This window comes from Malania oleifera, chromosome 1 (assembly GCF_029873635.1).
Source record: "Malania oleifera isolate guangnan ecotype guangnan chromosome 1, ASM2987363v1, whole genome shotgun sequence".
Taxonomy (NCBI): Eukaryota; Viridiplantae; Streptophyta; class Magnoliopsida; order Santalales; family Ximeniaceae; genus Malania; species Malania oleifera.
Genome location: NC_080417.1, coordinates 57,218,944 through 57,225,372, shown reverse-complemented (window position 1 = coordinate 57,225,372; position 6,429 = coordinate 57,218,944).

Genomic DNA, 6,429 nt, shown 5'->3' with positions numbered 1-6,429 from the left:
GGTCGTCTAACCCATTCTCGTCCTCGAGTCGGATCTCTCTCTAATCTCATTGGCGTGATACCTCGGCCTCTGAGAGGGCTCTGCTCTCCCAAGTCGTCGGCGTCTGTCATTTGAAACGTCGCAGGGCGGTCTCTGAGCTCGTCTCTCTATACTCTTTTCTCGGGTCTCAGGGGGGGCCGAGTCCAGCTCTGGGGTCCCTCCTCTTCGGGTTCTGGTCTGTCAAACGCGGTCAGCCTCGCGGGGGTTTCGTGGTCTAGACTTCTGGAGGATCGGGGCTAGGTAGATCGGGGGAAGTCGGGTCAAGATAATAAGCTCGCCGGGCGTCGGCGTCGACGTCGGCTTCTAGGTCCTTCTCTCGTCCTGCGGAGCACCTCGTCGGAGCCTGGGCGTGGGGGATTGGATGGGGAGGCTCTCCTCGTCTCTCGTCTCTCTCTTCTTGTTTAGTTATTTTAAATGTTTATTTTAATAGATTGTGGGAAGAAGTTCATATATTTTAATGGTAGTTTTTAATACTTTATTAAAGTGCTTTAATATTAAATTTCTTTATTTTATTGTTTGAGTATGGTCATTACATTAATTAATTGCTTATCTTTTACTTTGTTATTTTGATTGCTTTCAAGGTTGAGTTAATTTGTTGTTTTAGTTTAGTATACATTTAGTCTAATGATTGGAATGATTTTAGGTTAGATTAATTAGTTCTTTAGTTTTAGTATACATCTAGTTTATTGTTCTTTTAAGTTGTTTTTTTTTTTTTTCTATTTTATTATTGCAATGATTTATTGTGGAATTCATTTGACCCAAAAATTGCAGATTGCAAGCATGAGTGGCTAGGTTTTATAACTTGGGTTGTGGGTCAATGTCGATTGCTTTCCATGGTTTACTAGTTTTCCTACGATATTATTGTTAAACTTTTATTTCGCTAAAACCAAAAATTGAAGGCATTGTTGATAAATAGGTGGCTCTTATTTCTTGTTTTGTTGTTGACATTAGGCACATCAAAACCTTGATTTAGTCTAAAATTTTCGCCAATAAATTTTTAAATGAAATTCGGTTGATGCTTAATGAGAGTAATTATTTTCTTCCGTTTGGATGTGGCCAATTTACTCGAGCTTTAGTATGAAATTTTCATCTTATTAATGCATTGATTGGATTAACAAGAAGAGGAGTAAGGCCTAGGGAATTAGTAAATGGTGGAAGCAAAAGGACGTTGAACCCATAACCAAAGTGTTTGGTAAATTGTTTCAGTTAATCTGTTTAGTTTTGGCTACGTTATTAGATTTACATTTTTGGAAAATTGATAAAAATTTTAGTCTCATTTTTATAGTTTACTCAAGCATCTCCCACTCTGTTTACTATTTTCAAAAATCATAAAAAATCAAAAAGATTTTCAAACTACATTTTACAGCAGCAGGATTTCACTAAACTTTCATAAATACTTCGATACTCAGTGGTCCCTGTGGAATATGATCCTGGACTCATCCTTGATACAACATGACACCTCTGCACTTGGAAGCAAAACTCAGAATGAGTCACTACTCTACCCATTCTCTTCATGCCTAACCAATTCTACAAGACCTAACAATCTGATTAGCTCTGATACCAAGCTGTCACGCCCTGAACCCAGAAATGGGCCCTAGGGTGTGATTTAGTAACCTAACCTGTCTCTGTATCATGCAACCATCCATGATACTACACAATATGAGGGTTTAACCCCGTAGGGTTCACGTATACCCTATACATCATCACATACACGATATATATGTGCAGCGGAAAAATTCAAACTAATACATTCATAAAACCATACTAAAGTCTATACAATACTAATGTCTAACTCCCAAAACACATAAACATTCCCCGAGTGTCTACATAACCCAAAATGACAAACCGACCAAAGATCAATACTTACATAAGTACTTCTACAAAGCTAACCAACAACCACGCTCCTGAAACGCTAGGACACTAGTGTCAGCTACTCAAAGGACCTGAAAAAAATTTGTATGATAGGATTGAGACGCCTCTTAGTAAGGGAGAAATAGGTTATATCAACGTGTGGGCACATAATTTTTATTTCAATGGCAAAACATAATACTTCACAATTCCAGTATTTTCACAACATAGTTCCAGTATAGTTCACTATGTTCCAGTATAATTCACATCACATTGAATTCACAAACACATAGTATATTTCACAACACATATCCACATCGAAATTAAACCGGATGTCCCAACTCATCGGTAACAACCCAGATGAGCGACTCGTCAGAATTAAAACCAAATTTTAGACCCATCGGAATTTAACCGGATGTCTCGACCCATCAGTAGCGAAACGGATGCCCTAGCTCATCAGTAATTAAACTGGATGCTCAGCTCGTTGGTAATTAAACTATATGCTCACCACATAATAATAATCATCACATAGAACCCTTGGTATTGAACCGGTATTAGTTTTCCATAGATTCCTGAGAACAGTTTAGGAACCATTGTTCCTATATCTTATTTCACGATTTCATAACTCAACTCATTTCAGTATACCAGCTCATGCCACACATATTTGGCCAACAAATAATCACATCATAATTAATTCAAGAATACAGTTTAACATAAAATAATGGTATGTCCTCGTCACCAAAGACATCCATATCATAACAGGTGCACTTCACTACCACTTTTGCAGCTATTCGGCATATGCTATGTACGAGACAATGAACCTCAAGATAGCAATGGTAACCATTTATATCTTTTATTTCCAAATATGTGATTTTCCCAATAGAAACTAAAGATGTGAAACCCAATAACCTAATTTCTAAAAAATCATAACCCCCCCCGCCAAACCCTGCAAAAACCCCCGTGAAAATCATTACCCCCCTTCCCTTTTCATTCACTTTTCCTTCAAATTTCATCACCACTGATAAAATAGATTTTTCCCCAAATAAGTAACCCAAAACATTCGTTATCCGTAACAAATCAAATAAGTTTCTAATACCGATTTCAATTTCATTCAAATAACTGTATAAATAGAAAACCACATCTTACTTTAACTTACCGAACCTTAATCCCAAAACTTAAACCTTGAAAGAACGAACTTAATGATCTAAAAAAACAATGACACGGAAAAACAAAAAAAACAAAAACAAAATTTACTACCGACAACCCTCCCTACCCTAGGGAGATGCCGTTATTTTCACACGGAAATATCATATAGGGGGCACAAGTAGCAAATTAGCAAGAACTACCGGTAATAATCTTCGGTATCCAATTATAAGAAACCAAGTCGTGCAATTCCATAAATATAGGATTAATTCTTGTTAATATATATGATTAAGTTTTTTATAGTTTTATTTTTCTTCATGTGTGCTTCATTTTTGTTCATAATTTGTTTTCGTAACTATTACTTAAATTAAGCTATTAGTTGATAGATAATTATGAGCTGGAGTGGGAGAATAAGAATTGATGAAACTGCTAGAATATTTTGAAAAATACAGACACCAACACAGAAACCTAAGCTTATTACTCGTGACCAATTCAAAAATTAGGTGAAACAGTCTTTCAAAACAATTACGGAATACGTGCATTACAATCGAGGTCTGTGCTAACTAGAACTCCCAGCTTGCAGTATGACTTTGCTGCGATCCTGGACGATTTATAGAAGCAACACGAGACGCACAATACCTTAGATAGCAGTGCTGAGGCCAAACCAGCGTTAGCGTGACTCACAAGACAACATCTAACAAGTAATCACAAGTGTTGCGTTCGTTCTCCGCCACAGTGCAATCAACATAGCAGAGTTAGGGGTATTCTTTCTATCTATAGGCAGAAGATCATACACTAAACACTAATACATTTCTGGCCCATTATGATGGAAGTACTGGGATCTTGCCATCGGTAACTCGAAATGTATCCTCGTCAGCAGCTGGGGGGGGCGTATTCGATACCACTCCTGCATATGCCGCCCAACTAATTAAGCCTGGCCCTAAGCTTGTCGTACAGCTGCAAATCAGTATACACAAATTTTCACCAAGTCAATCCACAGACTGTGGGGTCAATATAATCACTACCTTAGCACACATTCCTTACCACAAGCGGTCTCACCATAAAATCAACGAGAAGCCACATATTCGACAGATCTACTATAACTCACTCTAGTGTACGTATAAACATTAATACGCATCTACAACGACCCTAAAAGATCAGACATCCTAACTAATAAACAATAAACAATCATTAAGAACCAGGCCTTAAGTGTTTTGGAATAAACCACTACATCAGAGTCACCATCAGCTAAACAAAAACAAAACCCGAAAATATACAGTCCTAATAAGCCAATGAAAACACATTCTGTAAAAAACAAACAAAATTCTTAAATAATCAATAATAGGTGCAAACATCACTATAAACCTTTATGTGTCATATTATGCCGGCGGAAAGTCTGCTGATTCAAGAGATTGAACTCGCTGCTATAATCAAAAGAGTACAGGGAACAAAACACATTGATCAGCAATTACTAACAGCAATGCGAAATGTCGAATGTGGTTGATTCGAGTAACAGACGTGCATCGCGAGCCGTAAACCAACGAGTGCCTACAGAAGCAGAGTACTAGGACGCAGAGAAGAGAACGAGACGAGAGGTGTTTGTGGCTTTCCAAGCACCACAAAGTTTTAGGCAAGGAAGAGAAGCATTTTTATGTTTCTTAAACACCATCTTAGCAAATGAAAATTCAACATTATAATGTTGACCCTTATGGGTCATAATACACCGTTGTTTTGATTATGACCAATACGTATGACAGGTTTTATATTTCAAATGTCTGCCTGTCAGATGCACTTGGCCAATCACCGGGACGCACTGCCACAATTTTATTTGCGGCAAAAGTCTGATTCCTTTTTGGCCACTATGTTCCTGTCGGGGGCTTCGCGGCGAACTCCAGTGGCGTACGGCTAAATCACCTTGTTTACTCCACGTGCTGCGACAGAACTGTGCATGTGGATTGGTGCGAGGCTAAGATGCGTGCCTATGCACATCTTTGTCAACCGTATTGCAGTACGTTCGGGTTATGCTCGTTGCTTGTCTCAAATGTGGCTGTCGTGGGCTAATGAGATCATCATATCATCTGTGCAGTCATATGGTAGCTGACATGTGGTCGTTCCGTCTTTGCTATCATTTGGTGTAATCTATGGACTCTTTTAGTTCGTTTCGTGCATTCTTCTTTTGGTCTCTCGTCTTTCTCCGTTTCTTGGTATATCTCTCTCCGCTCTGAATATTCTAGGTTCTCCGTCGGATGTTCCTCCGCCAATACTCGTTAGCTAAATTTTGTGTTTTGTCCTTTGTGTTTAGCTTGTGCTGTCCTTATCATATGCGTTTGGGGCATCGCTCAATGAAGGGCGATCTACTAATGTAGTTTTGGATGCTGCTAATCTTCTTTTATTGTATAAATCATACAAATTAAATGGGAATAAGTACAAGTTAAGTACTGGGGAGTGTGGAAACTAGTATAGACAGAAAGGCCCTGCGCCGACACTGAACGGGATTGTAAACCGAACTAGCTCTAGTCACATGGTTGATAGTTAATCATAGATGACATATTGGATGGAGTTATGGGGGGCTTCAGACTGGATGATGTTTCCTTTAGGTTCCGTGAAGTAGAATTTAAAATGTGATGATGGCTTTGTCGTACTTATGTCTCAAAAGCGCGTATGGTCCAAACCAGTTTGTTAGCTCCATTACCCCTACTCCCTTTTTGTATCCCGTACACTCGAGGGTACGCCGACTTACTTGCTTTTTCTTTTGCTGTATACTCCTGTCCCTCAGTCTCACTTATTTCAACTCACTCACTTATTGCTCTTTCCCCACTTTTCTTTCATCTTTCCCCTTAATACTACGTTTTCCTATCTCTTATCTGTAATATTTTCTCTAAAGTGATTGTCCAATATAGAACGAGTAAGATGCATAGAAGATACAGCACAACCTCACAGGCCAAGTTAAGTGACGTGCTATTAAATATTCATTAGTCGATTTGTATAAACTTAAAATAAGGGTGTGTGTGGGTGTGGGGGTGACACATTCCCCCCCCCCGGCCCCCCACCCCCTTTCCGCTGCCGTTTTGCCTTACCCCATTTTCTCTGGTGCAAGATGATCACCTATTGGTTGCGTTAAAAAAAACTATCCGTTGTCTTTGGCCGCCGCGATTTTGTAGTATCTCCCTGGGGCAATCTCCAGGTCATGCATTCAGAGGACCAGACTGTCACACCTTTTTAAAGCAACGGTGATCATCACTTCTATGACTAAGTGGCCAGGAATGAGTCCTATCATCGGTAATGGATCCCTGTGTTGGATCGAACAATACCACATGGTTAGCGTTGCGGTAGAATTATTTCGCTGTGGCCTGGTGTCCAATGACCTGCTGCTAGCTCCTGCCACCACTCGCGTCTTAT